The following is a 22,424-nucleotide window of genomic DNA, read 5'->3' on the forward strand; positions in this document are numbered from 1 at the left end:
ACCTAATAGTTTTTAAGAAAATCGATTTTAAAGTTTCAAAGGAAAAAAAGTATACATTGAAATGCGGTAAATGACAGATAATGTAGCAAACCTAAACAGTAGTGTAAATTTACATATATCGAAATAAAGAGCAATGAATCTCCTGATGAGGTTTCCAGGGGGTCTGTATGGATCCGCAAAGCTTAGGACAGGGATCGTTATACCACAATATGGCTGTATAAGGATCCCTGGCAACTTTTCCTGTTTTTTTAATCTTTTTTTTATGTTCAGAGTGTGGGAAAAAAAATTTTTTAAATGACCCGGGGTCCCCCCTCCCGAGCATCTTTAACCCCTTGACTACCATGCAGGCTGGGATAGGCAGAATGCGGAGCCCCAGCCAAGTGGGGCTTTGCACCCTGAGCTATACCACCCCACGTTGTCCATGGTATGGAGGGGCTCCGGGGGTGAGGGGCGGCCAGAGGGGTGGCCAGGATGATCCCATTGGTCGGTTAAGGAACCAATGGGGAGACTTGGAGAGAAATGTATAGATGCTTTTGCTCCCAGCTATGCGAAGTATAGCTGAGAGCATGTCCTATGTGGACGCTTTACCGCCAGCTCCCGCTGTCCTCTACACCTGCCCGCACCTATCACCCTCACCCATGCTTGCAACCAGTGCACCCATACAAATGGTATACACATTTCATAAAACAAACATACAAACTGGTGACAGCGCTTATGGATGCATCTGATTGCAAGCCTACAGAGGCAATGCCAAGCCCCTCTGGAACTAAATACACGTCCTGAATGCAACACAGATGCAAATTGTGTACTAATTCTAGTCTAAAGCTTTTTGAAGTGATTCTGAAACAGTGAATGCAGCTGGCCACTAGTATACTTGCATTCAATTCATACAGCAGGAGGAATGGCAGCGCTTTCAAAACTCATACCTGAATTACTTTTTTGCATAGATGTGCAGAGCTCCAATAACTACTGGACTAAAGTACACACCAACACTCATTGCAGGCACAAAAAAGTGGGGGAAATAGCTTCAGTGAGGGGTGAACCTATACCTGAATGATTTATCTGCCATGATGTACAGAGCTCCAATAACTACTGGACTAAAATACACACCTAGCTTTCACTGCAGGCAAAGGGGGGTGTTCGCTTCTGTGATAATATGTGCACAAATTATAACCTAATAGACTTCCCCACGGCGGTGATGTACCCCCTTGGGGAAGACCTAATGCTAGTCTAGCGATAAAAACACAATATTTTCAGTGCAGCTAGTCAAACAAATGGTATAAACATTTCATAAAACAAACATACAAACTGGAGGCTAACACCCCCCTTTGCCTGCAGTGAAAGCTAGGTGTGTATTTTAGTCCAGTAGTTATTGGAGCTCTGCACATTATGACAGATAAATCATTCAGGTATAGGTTCACCCCTCACTGAAGCTATGTCCCCCCCTTTGTGCCTGCAATGAGTGTTGGTGTGTACTTTAGTCCAGTAGTTATTGGAGCTCTGCACATCTAAGCAAAAAAATCATTCAGGTATGAGTTTTGGAAGGGCTGCCATTCCTCCTGCTGTATGAATTGAATGTAAGTATACTAGTGGCCAGCTGCATTCACTGTTTCAAAATCACTTCAAAAAGCTTTCGATTAGAATTAGTACACAATTTGCATCTGCTTTGCATTCAGGGTGTGTATTTAGTTCCAGAGGGGCTCTGCATTGCCTCTGTAGGCTTGCAATCAGATGCATCCATGAGCGCTGTCACCAGTTTGTATGTTCGCTACATCTCTACTCTTAACCTGATCTGTTCTGTCCATGTCCGACCTGTGCTCATCCTACCAAACTAGTCCATTTGCCCAGGTGACAACCATAAGGCCCCATTCACACTTAAAAAACGCAAACCGCTAGCGCTTTTGCTAGCCTTGTGCTCTGGCGTTTTTTGGTGATTAACGCCCCCAAAAAAATGACCATTCACACCTGGCGATTTTTTTGTGATCGCATTCTGCGCTTCTATAGCACTGAAATGCGATCGCCGGGAAATCGCCTGAAAATGGTGCAGGCTATGTGTTTGCGTTTAGCATTTTTGGGCGATTTGAGAACGGGCCCATAGACTTTAATTACCCTAGTGCTTCGAAAAGCGCTAGCGTTTGAGCGTTTCGCCAAAATCGCTGGCAAAACGCTCAAGTGTGGATGGGCCCTAATGGTAAATATGCCTCTGGACAGCACAACCGCTTGCTTTTTCAATAGTAAAGGTTTTTCATTTAATAAAGTGTATTTAGGTATCATTTCCTGAACTGCAATTTTCCCAGCCTCCATCTTCAATATTTGATGTGTTATTTTTCTACACAACCTCCAAGATTGTCTGTTTACTTCTGCTCAGTTCCCCTTTTCCCCTAATCAGTGAACAGTTTCTTGCTGATGCTCCTAGCTGTGACAAGGGTTAATTAAGACCGACCAGCAGACTGCTAATTATTTTTTTATGTTGCTTACCTAAAATATTGCCCCCTTCCCTTCATCCGTGACCTCAGCAGAAAGGGGGTTAAACCTCATCCTAAAATGGATACTGTCCACCTAGCAACAAATCCCCTGGTGAAAGGGAGCCACATTATATGTTTTGTTCCTCTTGTTCATTGGCCAGGAAATCCACCCTTTCATTGACACAAATGTCACAAGCAAGCTGAAAAGATTGGCATCAGAAAGGGGAGAATCTACTGAGGGCCGATACGCACTGTCATCCAGAATTTGACTGAGGACAGGGGCTTTCTTTCCCTCTCTCTGCCTATACTATAGGCTCAGGAAAACACAGAGGTGAAAATTGCCACATTCCCAATATGAGAAAAGAACCAGCTATTTCCCCACTCCTGTTTCAGTGGCTCCGAAATGTGCAATATTCATGTTAACATCACAGCTTTGTTTTCTTTTCTTTTTCTCTTTTTTATCCTTGTTGGATCCTGAAAATTAAGTGGCTCCAGATCTCCAAAAAGGGGGAGGAGGGGGGCTCTTCGGGAAAGGTGGAACCCATCAGAGAGGATTAATAGAATTCTGATGAACTGGCCACATTCCCATAACGTGGTGAGAAGGCGCTTTGAATTCTTCCCCCCCTATTATTCACCTCCTGATAACAAAAAAGCTTCTCTATATTTAATGCAGGTTCAGCCCTGGGACACTTAATAGGATTAGGAATAATTTCTACAAATTTTCAAAAACACAGATCACATGGGAGGACTTAGAATCTGCTGATCATTTCTCCATAGCCGGGAGATCAAAGGGCGAGAGATGGGATACAAGAACTCCGAAGTGACCCCGGCTCAGCAGCATTTGTTTCAATGAAAGGGTTAAGCTTCTCTAAGGTCACCGCAAAGAAGCAAATAGTGTGACTAAAGGCAGCTTGGGGATCTGTGGGCAAAACAAAAAGGGGATGGAGTGTTGTGTATTCTGATTTCTACCAACTGTAACCATGATTTAAAGAGTAGAAAAAAAGAACGCTGTGACAGTTTAACTCCTCCACCCCCACAGCATGGCTCTCGGAAACTCATTCTTATTTTTAGCTTGAAAACTTTGGTTACATTGGAACGCCACTACATTCATTTTTTTTTTTTTTTAATTATTGTCGTTGTTGCTGCTATTGTTATTGTTGTTCTTTTTATGATGATGATAATGAGGAGGAATAAGAAAAACAATATTAAGAGGAATAATGTTAAGTTTTCCCACTTAGCTAGTAGAAGAGTAGTGCAGTTTTTAAGCCCACACTTTCCTTATATAGGTTCTTATACTGTGTTCTCTTTAAACTTCATTTGCAGAATCTTGGTTGCACGTTAGGCTGGGACCACACTAGTCAAAATCGCAGTATTTTTATTTTTTTGGCATGCAAATTCAGTTTCACTGAAAACCACTGTTAGTCAATGGTATGGTTCACAGTTGAATGCGATTTTTTCATGCTGGGAAAAAAAAATGTGCCTTTTGTTTTAAAATATCACACATGGGGCTCAATTCACAAAGCTGTGATAAATGATATGACGGCTGTGATATGCTTAGCGCGCGGGTCAGTGCGCGTACAGGTTTGCACGCATAAAAGTAAAGGTATGGTCGCATTAACTTCCCTCTACACGCGCTAAAATATGGGTTAGCGCATGAACGGGGAAAGTTACTGCGCGCAAATCTTTATTTTTATGCGAGCAAACCTGTACACGCGTTATCCCGCGCGCTAAGCATATCACGGCCGTGATATCATTTATCACGGCTTTGTGAATTGGGCCCACCGTGTGCATTTTCCATTGAAAATTATCAGCTACTGAGGAATAAAGGGCCCAGAAGACTGTGTGTGCAAAAAATTGCGTGCGAAAAACCACATGCCTTTTTTGCATGGACAAGTGTGGTTCCATCCTTACTTTTTCATGCTATATAGACGGCAGGACACTTTCACACTTCTAGTAGTGCTGAGAGGTGAACATTACTCAGCACTGCTGCTGGCTGCAGTGCAGCATGGTGCAATGTGGCCCCATTCCATATTAGTGAAAAGCACTGCCCAGCTACCATATCAAAATGTAGCTGGCTGCATTTTTTTTCTACATTTGGCCACACCACTCTCAGAACAGCAGGTGGATGACCAAGGAGCTAGGAGAGAATGTGCTGCTACCTAAAAGTCTAAAGCAACTCAGTTACACAAGAAACACATTAAAATACAGCTAAACTGATATAAGGCACCATGAGGTACATGCACTTACTCCATTTTGTTTATTTGCTTACTGAAAATAATATGCATCAAAAATACTTTGACTAAGGATATTTCATTTTCTTCCCTTGATTTATGAGTAGAGAACAGTTATCTAGCTCAGGGTCAGGAGTGAGCCTGGGGTGCCTGGCACCTGGGTGCAAGATTTTCTCTGGCGCCTATGGGAGTGGTTAAATTAGGTAATGAGTGACAGGGACCCCCGTTTAGGCAGTGAGAGACAGGGATCCCCGTTTAGGTAGTGAGTGACAGGGACCCCCGTTTAGGCAGTGAGTGACAGGCGCTACCCATTTAGGTAGTGAGTGACAGGGCCCCCATTTAGGGGATGAGTGACAGGGACCCCCATTTAGGGGGTGAGTAACAGGGACCCCCGTTTAGCTAGTGAGAGACAGGGACCCCCGTTTAGGCAGTGAGTGACAGGGATCCCCGTTCAGGCAGTGAGTGACAGGGACCCCCCCTCTAGCCGCCGATCCCCCTTCACCTTGCAGTTAGTCAGACCTCAATCAGCGGGCGACCCGACCAGTAAGAGCGGGCGCCGGACGCACCCGCTCTATATGCGGAAGTGATGTCACTTCCGCATATCAGTGCGATGTGCTAGGTCCTAGCGCCCGCACTATTGGTCACCGCCTGATCGAGGTCTGACGCAGCTAGAGGGAGGGAGGGAGCGGCGGCTAGAGGGGGTGAGCGGCGGCCAGAGGGGGTGAGCAGTGGATGGGCAGCGCCTGTTAGAGAGAGGCGCCTGGGTGCAATGCACCCGCAGCACCCGCCCAGGCGCGGCCCTGATCTAGCTGTGCTGCTAATTACATTTTCTGACACTGCAAACCTATAGGAAGAGTTGCAATGTTTCCTGCTTTGTGCAGCTAATTAACATGCAAGAAGATGGGAATTACTGGAGCAGTACAGTTTCTGCTTTACTACAGTTGAAACAAGTATACAGTTGCCTTACTATCATGTTTATCCTATGGTGGTAATACTGTTTGGTTTACTACCTTGGACCATGTGTTTTTACCTTAGTACAGGGATGTCAAACATGTCCTTCGAGGGCCGAGGTCCTCACACATTTTTGACACAGCTCAAATCAATTGAAAGGTCTGAATAAGTAAAGGTGTGGTCCATCATGTAGAACACATTCCTCTCCTCCTCAGTCCATCCTAAACACTGGCATGGATCTGGCCCTCCAGGCCTGGAGTTTGACACCTGTGCCTTAGTGTCATGTTGATCCTATGGCTATAATGGTTTTTAAGGCACTCATCTACTACAAATAAACAGTTGCCTTCTAGTAATGTTGACACTCTGGTTGCGATGCTTTCTAATTCACTCCCCTGAAACAAATATTGGAGGCCTGGCTATCATGCTGATCCTCTGGCTATAATACTTTTTGAGTCACTGCTTTGGCAGTTTCCTGCCCACCATATTAATCGTATGGCTTCTCCATCTGGTCCTGCATAGATCAGGAAAGTATATGTTCCTTCCTGACCTGATGCTTACCTCCCAGTGACTTAGCAAATATTATTGCAAGAAAATCAGCATTATAGTCATCATGTTTGGATAGAAGGTCTGTGATGACTCCTGTGGTTTTATGCCTATACTTAATAGCAGGTTTGCTTTGAAATATTGAATACTTTGTTGAGCCCTTTAAGAAAATAAAGTGTTTTCTCCTGTAAGCCAATCGGGCTTCGGCTGTATGTTTTTTCTTAGTGTTGGATGCAAATTAAGTGCTCATACTTCATTGGTTGTTATGCACATCCATATTGTCCTTTGTTCCAGCTTTTATAAACTAGCCCCCTTTTCTCCAGTGGAATTACTTTGTTACTCACTTCCTTTCGCAATCCACAGTTGACATTTTCTCCAATCTCCTAAAAGGATTTAAAGTTGCACACACTTCCATATGTCAAAGTCTATCTGAAAGATGCCCAAAAAAACTAAGTGAATAGGATTTCTCTAGATTTGCATAGAATCTGCATCTCATTATCGCATAAAGTTAGAAAATCTATTATAAACACACTGGCTTCTCATTAATGGTAAGAAAGTAGTAGCATTCTGAGTGCAAATGAACGCTCAAACTTCTCATGCATATTAAATGAAGTTTAGTTAGATTATGAACATGTTAAAGAGGGAAAGAAGAGGACAACGAGTCGCAGGAAATATACGAGTCCTTCAGAATAATCTATATTTTTAGTTTAATTTCAACTAAACTGTGACCTAATCATAATTTCTGCCTTGGCAGTAGACAAAGATGTTGAATAAAATACCATTTTTTAAAATGAAAGGACAGGTGAACTTATGACCATACACTTATCTATTTGCCTCTATGAGGCAAGTCTAAAAATAATTTTCTGTACATAGCCATACATTCATGCTGCGATTACAGAGATAAGGGAGATAAGGACAGAGGCGTAACTAGAAATCACTGGGGCCCCTGCAAAACTTCAAATGCCCCCCCCCCCCCATGCACACATGCAGAAAACCAACAGAAAAGTGTGTTACCAGCCTCAGCTTATTACACTCACTCTGTCCATCTCTGATGGAGCAGAACTGGCTCTGCAGACTTCTCCAGCATCACTACAGTACAGAGCACTTGGGGAGGGGGTGGAGAGGCTGGGAGTAGGCACTTTACACGAAAGCCTGCTGCACACTGAATAGGGACTGTCAACAAATCGTACAAAGTTTTGTAGACAAAGAGTTGTAATCAGTGGCTGAGCAGATGCAGTCATTAGAACAATTGTGCAGAGACTAGAAAGCTTTTTCTCTCCATGCCCAGACTCCTCAAGCATCACTACAATACACAGCACTTAGGGAGGGGTAGAGAGGCTGAGAGTAGAAGAGCGCTGTAAACAAGACAGTGCTGAACACTGTATAGGGATTGTCTACAAATCTTTGTCTGCAAAACTTTGTATGATTCCTTATCAGTGGCTGAGCAGATGCAGGCATTAGAACGATTGTGCAGAGCAGAAAGTTTTTTTTTCTCTCCTTGCCCTTAGTTGTCAGTTTTTCAAGATAGGCCCCCCTGTGGCTTCTGGGCCCCCCTGCAGCTGCATCCCTTGCAGGGTCTATTGTTACACCCCTGGTTAAAGAAGAAGTAGGAAACTACAAACCACCACCCAACTCCCCACCACTTCCCTGGGGTCTCCATTCTTTTCCCAGAAGGCCATCTGCATCTGTATATCATTAAAGCATTGGACAAACACTACAGGGGACTTGCCAAGGCGGTTGTTTGGGTCCATGTGGGTATGTGTGTCCTACAAAAGCATGAACTGGGTCCATTAGCGGCAAGCTGCATTCAAGAACTGAACGCACAGAATGAGCATGGCACCCAGGACAACCATATTAAAAAAAATAACAGCAATGGCCGCATCTATGTTTTTATAATGACTGGTGCGCTGCTGAAGAGGTTGAAGCTATGTTTTTTTAGCCAGAGGATCATTTAAAAGGAACCTAAAGCGAGGCTTCCATATTTATTTCCTTTTTAGTAATACCAGGTAACTGGCTAGCCTGCTGATCTCTTTGGCTGCAGTAATGTCTGAATCATACGCCTGAAACAAGCATGCAGCTAGTCAGACTTCAGTCAGAGCACATGATCTGCATGTTTGTTCAGAATCTATGGCTAAAAGTGTTAAAGGCAGAGGATCAGCAGGACAGCCAGAGCCAGGTAATATGCATTGTTTAAAAGTAAATAAATATGGCAGCCTCTATATCGCTCTCAGCTTAGGTTCCCTTTAACATTGCAGGATTTCATTAAAGGACAACTATTGCAAAGAAAATAAAAAAAAATAAAAATTCTAGAGTAAAAGTTTTTTCTAGAGTTAAATGCACTAAAAATGACCCTTTATCTATGTCACTATCACGAATAGTAGGTTTTGAAAATTTGACCGATCTGACAGGTTTTGGACTAGTCCAACTCCTCATGGGGGGTTTCAGATATTTCTTTATTTACAAAAGCACTTACTGAATGGCAGTTGCTCAGTGCAACTGTCAGAATAGTGAGAAAGGGAGTAAGGAGGCTGGCTAGCATCTTTGTAAAGATCCTTTCCATGGAGTGATTTTGTAAAAAAAAAAGGTAATACTGAAAATCTCCCATGGGGAGATGGAATAGTCCAAAATCTGTCAGCTCTGTCAGCTTTTTACTACCTACTGTAAGTGACAGCAACATAGGAAAAAAGTAATTCAAAGTGCATGTTGCTCTTGGAAAATGTACGTTATATATATATATATATGCATTTTAAATTTTACACTTTTCTGCGATAGTGCTCCTTTAATTAGATATGATTTACTAAAGAAGATGTTGTAGAGAAGTGTTGTTTCTCTACTGTCACTTCAAATATTACATCTGGTGCACAGGAATTAAAAAGTATAAATATCCTGCTGATGAATGTATATTTGAAGTCATCATATTGAAATGTCATTGGTAGGGATGCCATAGGTAGGAACGGTCAGTGAGATGCAAAAAATTCTGAGGTAATGCAGAATAATTCAAATGTATGCAGCGTTAAACCCAATCAAATGTAGCCGAGGCGGAATTTGATTGGTCCATTTTAAAGCTAAATAAAAAAAATGTGTGCTTCAACTTGAAATTTTTCTCGTTGATCATTTCTAGTCATTGCTCTTCAATGCATTTTACCTAAAAACCAAATTACAATTTTAAAAAATGCCCTTGTATAACTAATACATCCTACGTAATAAAAGCCCAGGTACCTGTGTCCATGGGCTGCATCTGTGTCAGTTGCCAAGTGCGCAGGGGCAGAGGAACAGCTGCCGCCATGTGCCCGGGTGCAACATGCGGACGTGGGCACGCATGGGTGATCTTGGGTGCGCTCGGGCATACGTGGGCACGCGCGGATGCCTGAGCACTGTTTGTCAGTCTAGCGTCCATTTTTTGAAACGAGTCTAATTGACTAGTAGGGGTAATAATAAACATTATTCATGTTTGTATTTTGCATTGTAAAATGTAAATGGCATGTAATATCCTCAGAAGATGAGTGCCAGGCACCATTCTGCACTCTTCGGGCGCTTGGTTGTCTTGTTGAGGCCATACTCCCACAGTTGCCTTATACAGGAGGGTGAGCTCATAAAAATAACCTGTCCACACCCCCTTCCATAATGCATTGTGGGAGAAAAGTTCACGCCATGCTTCCCTCTCACTGAGAACAGTAGGAGAGAGGGTGAGTGAGAGGGTGAGCACAGACCGCGTTCATGCAAAATGGTCGGTAGGTCACTGCTCTGTGAATAGAAAATAAACATGCATTGTCATGCTGAATAACCTTGATAAAGCCTGGAGAGAGCCACGCAAAACATGTGGGCGGAGGAGCTAAGCACATTCACATGGTACACATGAAAGCGGGAAACTGAGTGCTCCACCTTTGTTTCAGCTGCAGCTACGTAGCCCCAAGCCGTGGATGTCTTTTTTTGTCCACAAAGTGATGCGCTCCCACTCAATGTAACATTATGGTGCAGGTTATTTTTTAGTAAAGTGGGTTGTGAGGATTTTTTAGGGTGAATCACTGCAGTGCTTATGTGCAGTATTTGACACAATAAAGTTTAGTATTTTTGATCACTGGCTGAGCACTTGTATTTTTCCCTAAGTGATTAGTTTTCATTATATATCTTTTAAATTTGACAACGTTATAGTTGCCGGTCAGTAAGGTGACATCGCTGCAGCAGGGTTTGCAATCAGACCCGCCTCTTGTGAAGAGGGCCACATAACTTGGGGGCTTAGTTCAGACCATCAGGGATGGAAGAAGAGCAAAGAGGAATTAGGTGTCAGTGGTGAGGGCCTGATGTCTTGTCATTTGTTTGTTTTTGCTTTGTGATTTTAAACATACATCATTTTAATGTATTTATAAACACATCAAACATTAAGGTGAATTAGGTTATTAAAATGTACACTTCAGAAGCCATAAATGTTGACAAAAAAAGTCAGGCTAGGAAACTGGCAAGTTAAAAGACACTATGAATCAGGGATTTGGGAAGAAGAGATATACTTAAAAGTCTGTGGAGATGATTACATGTGCCTGAAGTATGTCCTCATGTAGAGGGTGCGAGAAAATTATTTTTGAGCTTTTTACATACTTAATAAAACGTGATCTCAGCTATACTGTACAGTAATCAGCATAATCACTAATTAAACATATGCAGGAACTTTTTTAGGCAGAAGGCCCAAAATAAAGTGTTGTTTTTAAAACAAAGTTTGCCAATTAGGTTAATGTGTAAAATAGAGCTCATTTATATTTATTTTTATGTACGTGAACAGAATGTATTCGGAGGATGGAAAAAAGCAAAACAAAAATCAAATTTTAATTTACTAGTTTAACAAACAACTTCAAATGAGAATTAAAGATAATTTTACAGAAGTCTAGCCACTAGGTGCAAGGCTATTGATGTAAAAAAAAAAAAGATTCTAGATTGATTGATAGTAGATTATTATAAAATTATATTTTAAAATCAATGTTATCATTTTTGCAGCAGTATTTAAACTAAATGGTGCAAATGTATATTTTTTGGTACAGTTATTAAAAAGTGTCTTTCCAAATTCACTTCCAGGCAGCTATAAATTTCCAAAATAAACTGGATCTTGAAATTGCACTATTTTTGCCAAACTAGGATCTGAACTCTGGAGTACAAACTGCCTAGGAAATTTCCATGCTGCTTTGTTAGACATTAGATGCACAGAGTAGGAGCTTGTTACAAATGTTTTACACCTTGGCAAATCAATTGACCGGCAATAAGCTTAAAGAGGATCTGTAACGTCAAAAGATCCCCTGGGGGGTACTCACCTCGGGTGGGGGAAGCCTCCGGATCCTAATGAGGCTTCCCACGCCGTCCTCTGTCCCACGGGGGTCTCGCTGCAGCCCTCCGTAAGGGATGACGTCAATATTTACCTTCCCGACTCCTGCGCAGGCGCTCTGACGGCTGTCGGCTCCGAACTACACAGAAATACCCGATCGCCGTCGGGTCTGCTCTACTGCGCAGGCGCAAGTTTCCGGCGCCTGCGCAGTAGAGCGGACCCGACTGAGATCGGGTATTTCCGTGTAGTTCGGAGCCGAAAGCAGCCACAGCGCCCCCGCTGGAACCAGCAAAGGTAAATATTGAACTGACAGTCGGGTCTGTCGCCGGCTGTTCGGAGGGCTGCAGCAAGACCCCCGTGGGACAGAGGACGGCGTGGGAAGCCTCATTAGGATCCGGAGGCTTCCCCCACCCGAGGTGAGTACCGCCCAGGGGATCTTTTTCATGTTACAGAGTCTCTTTAAAGAGAATCTGTACTCTAAAATTCTTACAATAAAAAGCATACCATTCTATTCATTATGTTCTCCTGGGGCCCTCTGTGCTGTTTCTGCCACTCCTTGCTGCAATCGTGGCTTGTAATTGCCATTTTTATCCAGTGTTTACAAACAAAAGACATAGCAAGTGATAGGCTGAGAGTAGTGTGTGTGTCATACAGAGTATGCAGGGGGCCTGGAGAGGGTGTGTATAGCTTCTATCCAATCACAAGCAGCACAGCACATTCCAGCCTGACTGCCTCAGCCCGACAGAGGAGAGAAGATTAGATCATATAACAGGGATAATACAGCCACTGTGCAATTAGGAAAGGCTGCAGTTAGACAGAGCACATTAGAACAGGTATAGGAACTTATAGGATAGAAGAAATAAGGATGAAATAAGTCTCTTTAAGGTAGGTTCATGCTTGTATGTGCAGTATTTTCACCCTTGTTTTTGGACACCACGCAAGTTCATATGTGAAAATACATCTGCAGTTGTTGACAGAGCAAAATGTAAAACATAGAGAGAGCATGCATGATGTACGAAAGGATTCTGTGTGCAATTACATTTTTTCATGCATACAATTTAAAAGAAACATTGCACATCATGTGAAACACCATTTACCCCTGATTGACTATCAATAGGTATGCAGTGGTTCACGTTCCATTTTTATGCAGGTTGTATATGTGGTTTTAATCTGCTTAATACATTTTGTTTTATTATAATCTTCCTCTGTTGCTTGTACATTTAGGGGTTGTTGTCTCCTAGTCCATGCGGTGGTGTCTGTGCTGGAGAGTGGTGTATACCAATTGGGGTTTATTGTGCAGGTTTCTAAATATTTATTGGCCGACATCCCTATTTGGTCTGTTAAGAAAAACATTCCACATTGATTACCGCAAGCTTGGACTCTCTTGGTATCACAGTCTCTATAAAGGATTTTAAAGGTATAACTGAGCTATACTTGCACATGTTTTACGTGCTTACAACTAAGAAAGATGAAACAGGGCTTGCCATTAATCCATGCAAAGTTCAGAGCTGAACTAAAGGGATTTTACTTTTCAAAGCGATATGGAGATTCACTTGAAACAAAATGAGGAAGTTCAGATTTCTGCTCCAGTTTCAATATGTACAGAATTAAAACCACAAAACCACTCTTCTGCACATACCATAGTTCTGGTCAATGGGACTCCAGTGCAGCCAACAATGCTGCCGATACAGATGACCAGATTTTTTTCTACGTTTTTTTTTTCCCCTGGAAAAAAAAGAAACCTAGAGACGCGTGTGATTAAATTGATGAATGATTTCTAAAGGTGCACATTAACAGTACAATTACCTGAACGATCAACTGTACAAGAGATCGGGTTGGGTAACATGAATGGACCCGATCGACGATGAACTGAATTTCCGAACAATTCTGTTAGTTTGATTGGATTGGTTATCATTTTTCCCTCGTTGGTGGGCCCAAACTATCATTTCCATTAGATCTCAGATGCCTATTTGGGAAATCGGATCATTAAGGGACACAAATCAAAGATCGCTTTATTGGCATGACCAAGATTCATACAGGTATTGCCAAAGCAAGGGGGAAAAGGGAGACATTTAGGTTTACAGTTCCGTTATGCTCCTCTCAGTCTGTGGCATGCTGTGACATAGTGTGCAGCGATTGTCACTGTGGATTCCTCTTCTCCCAGTAAGATATATGTTTTTTCTCTCATCTTCTAATGTAAGAAAGTCTGGGGATAGTTCCAACAATTTCATAAAGTAAGTGTCCCTGGTTGCAGTATATTTGGGGCAGTGAAGCAGGAAAGGGCTTTCGTCCTCAAGGGTTTTCTGCTCACAGTGTTGGCATTAGTCTCTCCTCCCTGGGATTGTACGTCTGTCTGTGTCTCCCAGACTCGATTTCGAGGCTGTGAGCACTCAATCTGTAGACCAGGGGTCTCAAACTCAATTTACCTGGGGGCCGCAGGAGGCAAAGTCAGGATGAGGCTGGGCCGCATAAGGAATTTCACAATCGCGGCGCATCGCCGCCTCTGCCCGTCCCTCTCACTCTTCCTTCACATACAGGGGCGGGGAGAGGCGGCGTTCCGTGCGGTGATTGACGTCAGGAGGGGCAGAGCTGAAGCTGAAAGCTCTGCCCCTTCCAGGAAATGCCGGCGGATTGCCCCCCGGGCGATTTGGGGGCTCTGCAGCCCTCGTTTAGCGGCGGGGATGCGGCGGATTACTTGGGAGCACTGAAGCGAACTATAAGGAATCTTTTGCCGGCGAGGGCCACAAAATATTGTATCGAGGACCGCAAATGGCCCACGGGCCGCGAGTTTGAGACCCCTGCTGTAGACACTCAGGATTTTCCTCTCTTGGGAGTTGTGGAGCTTTTCCAGGTATGGTGCCATTTTATATTCTCTTTGTAGAGACTGGTATATGGCTAGCTTTTGTGACCTAGAGTCTCTAAATAACTGGTTGCAATTAGGTGGCCATACCTCACCCTTGCCTCTGCAGTAGGCATAAAACAAGAAACAGAAGTCACATGTAGTCACATGATTGCAATCTGCCTTTCAAAGACTTACAAATCAATCTTCAGAGCAATCAAATCAACAAGGCTGGATTTATAAGGTAATCACGTCTTCCTGCCACAAGCGCGGGTTTACAGGCAGATGCCACCCTGTCCCTGTGCTCCTGTTACTCTCTCTGTGCTGTGTGTGTGTGGTCTCCGGCAGTTACCTGCATTTGCTGCAATACAGGTAACTTATATAACAGCAAATGCAGGTGCCGGAAAGCACTTAAACAGCATGGAGTGAGTAACTGGCGCACAGAGACCAGCATCTGCCTGTTAAAGTGGAACTCCAGTGAAAATAATGTAATAAAAAAGTGCTTAATTTTTACAATAATTATGTATAAATGATTTGTCAGTGTTTTCCCATTGGAAATGTTTCCTCTCCCTGATTTACATTCTGACATTTACCACATGATGACATTTTTACTGCTGGCAGGTGATGTCAGTGGAAGGAGATGCTGCTTGCTTTTTTGGCAGTTGGACCCAGCTTTAAACAGCTGTTATTTACCAGCTTTAAACAGCTATTATTTCCCAAATTGGCTACACTAGGGGCATAGGGGGCCCCCATTGACCCTCGGTGTGCCAATGGGGGCCCCCTATGCACCTAGTGTAGCCAATTTGGTGATGTCAGATTTGGAGAGAACATATTTCATTGGTGCTGGGGCCCCCACTGGCATCAGAGGTTATTGCAGGTTCATTGACGACCTGTTTTTTGGGTGGTCAGGTACAGAGGAGGAGTTGTGCCAGTTTTTTAGTACAGTGAATGACAAACATGAAACCATCAAATTTAAAATCGATTATAATGCCCATTCACTACACTTCCTTGATGTGTAGGTTAGGAAGAAATTTTGAAACTGATTTGTATAGTAAAGAATCCAATAAAAATGGCTATTTATTGGCCGCTTGTGAATGGGCTCCCTAAAAGCCAGTACGTTAGAGTGCGGAAGATCACATCCTCAGATGAACTGTACATGAAGTAGGCACGTCTCCTCACACAAGATTTTACCAAAAGGGGCTATAGTGAAAAAAGATGTGAGGAAATAGCAGCAGAGGTGGGGGATTGGATCGAGAAGCATTGAGAACATATAATAGGGAGAAACAGGAGGATAGAAATGAAGTTAATTTTGTGACTACTTTTTGCAGAGAGTCCGCTGTTCTACGAGACACGATTTTGAAGTTTTGGCCGGTGTTTGAGGCGGATCCCCAGTTGTCCTCTATTTGTAGGACCCCTCCAAGATTTGTATACAGAAGGGGTAAGTCTATCAGGCATCATTTGGTCTGTGCCGACATAGGGAAAACAGGGGGGCCCATACAAGGGTTTTTGGGATCACTATGAGTGGGTACCTTTCCCTGTTTGCATTGCCAAAATTGCAATGGCATCATTAGGGGGACTGAGGTTAGACATCCATGGCAGGGTACCCCGATACCACTACGGGAATAGTGGTAGACTACTAGACTATGGGACATGTGACATAAAACCAAAAGGGGGGAGGAGGAAAGAAGTCGGGACCCCCTTTAGCAAGGCATTTTAAGGAATTTGGTCACAGGGTGAGTGAGCGAAGATGGTTGGTTTTGGAGGTGCTCTGAGGTGCTCTGCTTGCTATAACTGAATTGCTATTGTTTATCCCCTGCTTATTGCCTGAAGAAGTGGGCTGTGCCCGCGAAACGCGTTGCATCTTTGGGGTATTTTCAATAAATGTGTATATCTATATATTTACAGTCCTTGGTGTCTGCTTTAACGGAGGCGAGTCCACCACTTCCTCCCTGCAATTTTTTAAAAATGTTTATGTACTTTTATCCTTCTGGCGCCTCTGTTCACCTACCAATATATTTGAGTCCACCCCAGGTGGAGGGGTGATCTACCCCCTTTCTTTCTATCTACAGAGAGCGACTTCTTAATCCTGAGTGAGGACAGGTCTAATCTCCTCACCTGCCTAATGAGTGGTTACCTAGGTGGTAACTCATGTTTGTGAGTATTACCATCTCACTGTTTCATTTATCCAATCAATTTTGACATACTACACCATATTGGGCTCTCGATTTCTCTTCAACTTCAGTTCCATGAAGGTCAGGATCGCAGGACCACCTTGCTAAGACGCGAGGCTTGGTGGATGGAAAAACTGGGGACTCAATCACCTCATGGCCTCAATGAAGATTTTAGTCTCATATGCGTCTTATGAATATATTTTCCGCTCTCTGATCCTATAAGGGTTAATGTATCTTTAAGCATGTGCCCACCCCCCAATGATTTGGGTGTGGTGTGTAAGTATGTTTTCATATTTCACATGGTTTCACCAGATTACTTGGGCACTTGAGAAAGGGTCTTTGCCTGAAACGTTGTGCTGTTTAGTGTGCTGTATGACCTCTATGCACAAATAAATATTATGCTATAAATCACTCTTTGGAGGGTCGAGTCCTATGTGGAATATCGCTACTGTTTGGATTGTGAGGTGTGATGGGCCTCTGACCGCACTGGACTCCCCGTGTGACATAAAGCATCCTCTGTGGCTGGCAGGTACGCATTACATTGTATTTGATAAATGATCATCCCCCAGTTTACCTGACTCTTATTTGGTACACACAAAATTTGGTACACAAAAAGGAAGTTGCAGGGCATGCTGGCCGGGTTGTCCTTTTTTGCTTCTCTACTTCCCCTCAGACTTAACTAATGCAGCCTCTTTTTCTCCTGTTTTCCCCTCCCACACCTCTGTTCCTGTCTGATTGGCAATATTTCTCATGCTGAGACAATGCACTTTCTATAGTGAAGGGCAGGCAAATCAGGCAGAGGAGAGTAAGGGAGGAAATGACATCAGGATTGACTTCAAAATAGCCACAGTTAATATGGGAAATGCTAAGAAGGATTTTCTCTTTTTTTACTGTAGAAAAATCACTAAAATCAAAATGTGAACAGTGCAATACATATGTTATCTAAGTAGAGCAAGTATTTATCTACTTATATATGTGGTGTTTTTTTTTCTGAGATAGTATGGCTGACAGCTCCTCTTTAAGAAAGAGAATTACAATTTATGACCGCCACCATTTTCTATACAGATTAGTTATATACAGCCCTCTCTCCTATTTTTATTTCATCTATCTATCTATCTATCTATCTATCTATCTATCTATCTATCTATCTATCTATCCATCCCCTATTTATGCACACTTCTCACAGGTTAAATGTTGCTGGCAGAGAGAACGAGTAGGAAGCATGTTTAAGATAAAAGGCATGATTAGCAGTGTTGTGCCTGGTAGAAGCATGTTTCGCAGGCCCTAGTACAGAACATAAATAAGCCATTAGTCAACACGCACAATTTCTGGCAACAAGAAAGTATTTACTTAAGTGCAATAAACACTTTAGAAAAATAGTGGTTTTCAAGCTTCTGCCACCTAGCATTCCTAGTTTCAGAATTACCAGCTCTTCCAGGGAACACGCGCAATCTAGAACTTAGAAGACCTGCAGTTTATGGGAAATTATTGAACCATGCATTAGTAACAGTGTCATTCCACTTCTGCTTTAACCCTATAATTTCCAAGAGATGCTGCCATTTGCGCAGCGGTAATGCACCACAGGCCAGCGCTGTAAGTAATGGGTTAAAGACAGAAGGGGAAAAATTCTATATTTTTACCCTGAACAAAGTGCTTGTCACAGATTAGAGGGAATATGGAGCTCTTAGCCTAATAGTGTACATTTCAGAGCGCAGTAGTGCAGAGAGAAAACAGGAGGTATAAGTTCAGAATGACTGTATTTTATGGTGCTTTCATGCATTTTCACTATTTCACATGAGTAGATAGAATTCTGCTATTTCATCACCTTATTCTACTGTAGTTGTTTGAAAAAAAATATATAACTTTTTAGATGATAAGAAAGAAATTCTTAACATAGGATCTGAAGATGGACTTCAGCGAGTTAAATTAAAATGTTTTTTTTAAAAAGCCTCTACATGAAAGTAAGCATTTGTTTCAATCATATGAGTAGGCAATACAGTGCAGTATTATCAACAGTAGCTGAGACTGTGGCCCTAATTTACTAAGGATGCAAAGCAGTGTGAGATCTAGAAACCTAGACTGGAGTGCGAAAAAGAATTGTCTGCTGTAAGGTGGCAAATATTTGCAACCCTTAACTAGATCATATCAGAACACTAAGGGAGTAAAATAATGCCAGTGCAATTGTGGTAGCATACAAGAACCCAGAGTGAGCCCTTTTTGTAATTAATTTAGCTCAATTTTCATATATTATTTTAAAATGCAATATACGGTAGGTGCTGTGTAACAGTCAGAAATAGTCAGGGAGATGTAATATGCTATTAACAGCACTGGATACAGTTTGGGTCACTGCTGAGTTGCTAGTAGTTTGTATGCAGAAATAAAGGTAAGGTTGTTGAAATAATGTTTGTCTTTAATCCCACAAAGGAATTGCTTTTTGTTTGTTTGTTTTAAGAGATCACTTATTTTCAAGCAGTGGAGCTTAACTTTAAAGTGTTAAGGTTAAATGATGGGAAGCTGGAGTTAAGGTGGCCACACACGATACAATAAAATGATCCGGCAATTCGGTAAAAATGATCATATCTCCCGAAAAAAATCTAAAGTTCTTTTTTCATTCGACTGAAAAATCTGATCAGATTTCCCATTTTCTTCGATTTTTATCGATCCGGAATGCCAGATATTTTTCTTCAATCTTTCTAAAGATTGTATGGTGTGTGTTGGATTGTCAATTTATTAATATACACACCCTAGCAATTTTGTCAGAGTTTTAAATCATTTTTTATCATAATTGGGGCAAAATTGAACATACGTGTGTGGTACATTGGTCATATTTTTGAAATGTTACAATCAGTCAGAAAAATTGATTGCAATTCTTAAATTGAAGATATTTAGAAAATTGTATGGTGTGTGGCCACCTTTAGGCTTTGGTCAGAGGAAGGCTTAAGCGTAGATGCAAGGTTCAGGCTAGGGCAATGAGACGGAGGGCGTCATCATTAATAAAAGATTAAGATTTGCATTAAAATAACATGTACTTATATGAATCCCATCATAACAATAATGTTACTGGTTTCACTAAGTTCCATAAATTCCACTATCTTTTCCACACTTTCTTTACCTGTAAAATCTCAGGGGCATTTCCATGTGCATATGTGGCCCTTATATGTGGCCCACGTATGCACACAGGTTATCTGAATATTAGTTTGAAAATAGGGGAAATGTTAGGATCATACACTAAATCTTTATATAATATTTATTAGATACACAAAATTAGTGTTAGGTAATGGCCAGAGCACGGGGCAATGTTTAGCCTTGGAAAGAGGAGAGGCATTATATTTGATAAACCGATATTCTACTACTTCATCCACACAGTAAAAAATCATTAATATTTACCATTCTTTTTACTATGACCTAACCTTTCCCTACTGTTACACAGAACCCGCTCAGATAGTGCCTAACCTTATTTCCCCCATTCCTAACCTTAACCCCTCCCCCTCTGGTGGGCTCCTAACCTTATCCACTGGGCAAGTAACCTTAAAAACACACACACACACACACACACACACACACACACACACACACACACACACACACACACACACACACACACACACACACCTTAACTCCCCTCACGCCTAATCTTAACCACCAGTGTCCTGTTAAAAAGGCAAGATAATGTATTATATTGTACCAAGACCTTGTCTTTTAATTTAGCGTAGGGAGACGTGGTGTTTCTGGATGACTGATTTCTGTGAACGCATTTGTATGAACATTTGTGTGCGAGGGGTTAACTGACTTTTCCATTTTCAACAATGACACATCTTGCACCCTTTTTAACTGCTGAGGAAGGGGTGTCACTAGGCATGGAAAGTTATGGGGTAATCTTTATAATTTGGAAGTTCTGAATGATGTGGCATGAGGAGACTGATGGTAATTTGATGTATACCTCTCTACACAATCTGACACAGGTAATCAACCATAGCTTTATCTTAATTTTTAAAAATAGCGTGCTTGTCATCAGTATGCGTTTACATTACAAAAAAATCTTGAAATTTATATTTAGAGGCTCTTATTTCTCCATTTTTTGTGTTTGATGAAAATGTTACACTTTTCCTCCTTAAAACATTTCTATGTGTATTTGTGCTGGATTTAATAATGAAAGCCCTGGTCTGGCACCGCTGTGATTAGGAAACGTCGCGGTTACAGCAGATTTGTTGGGAGAGATGAGGAGATAGCAATCATCCAGAAAAGAGCGCTAATATGGGCAGGGTGGAATGTTTGAATTCATGGCAGCAAAGAGCTCCCAGCCCGCTTTCTCATTGTTTTAGTGTGAAATCACTTCCTCAGGACATAACTAGAGCTGCTCCATTTATTCAATTAAATGATTAGCATGCACGCCAAATGATTCCTTTATTGCTGATGACTTTTAAACAGGAGACTTGCATGCTTTAAAGGTTTAGTGCCTCTTTCTAACCCCTGAATGGCCATCAGTTGGGATAGCACTCAGCCATGCAACACTCTACTCCCTCTCCATTATAGGTGCTTACTAGTAATGGCATATGCTAATGAACAACTTGCAAGGTGTGATAAAAGAAATATTGTCTCTAGTTTCACAAGAAAAACATATACATTTTCAAAATAATATAACAAAATAATATAACAGGTTTATGTTTTTTAACAACTTATGTTTATCTATTGCAACATAACGTTTTACTTGTAGGCATATTTATAAAATAAAGGGAACCTGCAGTGAGAGGTAAATGGAGGCTGCCATATTTATCTCCTTTCTAAGCAATACCAGTTGCCTGCCTGTCCTGCTGATCCTCTGCCTCTAATACTTTTAGCCATAGACCCCGAACAAGCATGCAGCATGTCAGGTGTTTCTGACATTATTGTCAGATCTAACAAGATTAGCTGCATGCTTGTTTCTGGTGTTATTCAAACACTACTGCAGCCAAACAGATCAGTAGGTCTGCCAGGCAACTAGTATTGTTTAAAATGAAATAAATATGGCAGCTTCCATAAACTTCTCAATTCAGGTTCCCTTTAATTTAACTGCTTGCCGACCGCTTCATGCCGATGGGCGTAAAGTCCTTGGGGCTAACAGCAGGAGATCGTGCGCAGTTTCCGAGCGGTAACCGCCGCTCGGGAGACTGTTAGACGGCGATTGTACAGCGCTGTCATCTGCAGAAGCCTATAACAATTGATCGCCATAATTGGCCGGTGTTCCGACGTAATAACCTACACGTCAAATTTGCCTACATCCACTATCAAACGTATACCAGGAGGGTTAGGGTTAGGGCTGGGGGAGGGGAAGGGATAGTAAAAGTCTATGGGATGTAGGTTAGTTCGACGTGTAGGATAAAGTGTTGGAGCACCGGCTGTAGGGAGGGAGCGAAAATATTTATAGAAACACACTTTTATATAAAAAAAATGATAATATTTGTATAAAAAAACATAAACATGGGAGAGTGATCAGACCCCACCAACAGAGAGCTCTGTTGGTGGGGAGAAAAGGGGGGGGGGGATCACTTGTGTGCTGTGTTGTGCGGCCCTGCAGCTTGGCCTTAAAGCTGCAGTGGCCTATTTTACTAAAAATGGCTTGGTCACTAGGTGATGTTTAGCACTGTGGTCCTCAAGGGGAACTTCAGCCTAAACAAACATACTTTCATTAAGTTACATTATAATAATATAATTAAAATAGATAGGTAATATAATCTGTTACCCACCCTGTTTTAAAAGAACAGGCAAATGTTTGTGATTTTATGGGGGCAGCCATCTTTTTCATTGGGGCAGCCATCTTTTTGGCCGAAAGAAGGTGACAGGGAGCATGAGACACAGTTCCAACTGTCCTGTGTCCTGATCACCCCTCCCAGCTGCGCGTGCAAATTTCAAATTTAAAAAAAAATTGCACAAAAACAG

This window comes from Hyperolius riggenbachi, chromosome 9, assembly GCF_040937935.1.
Source record: "Hyperolius riggenbachi isolate aHypRig1 chromosome 9, aHypRig1.pri, whole genome shotgun sequence".
NCBI lineage: Eukaryota > Metazoa > Chordata > Amphibia > Anura > Hyperoliidae > Hyperolius > Hyperolius riggenbachi.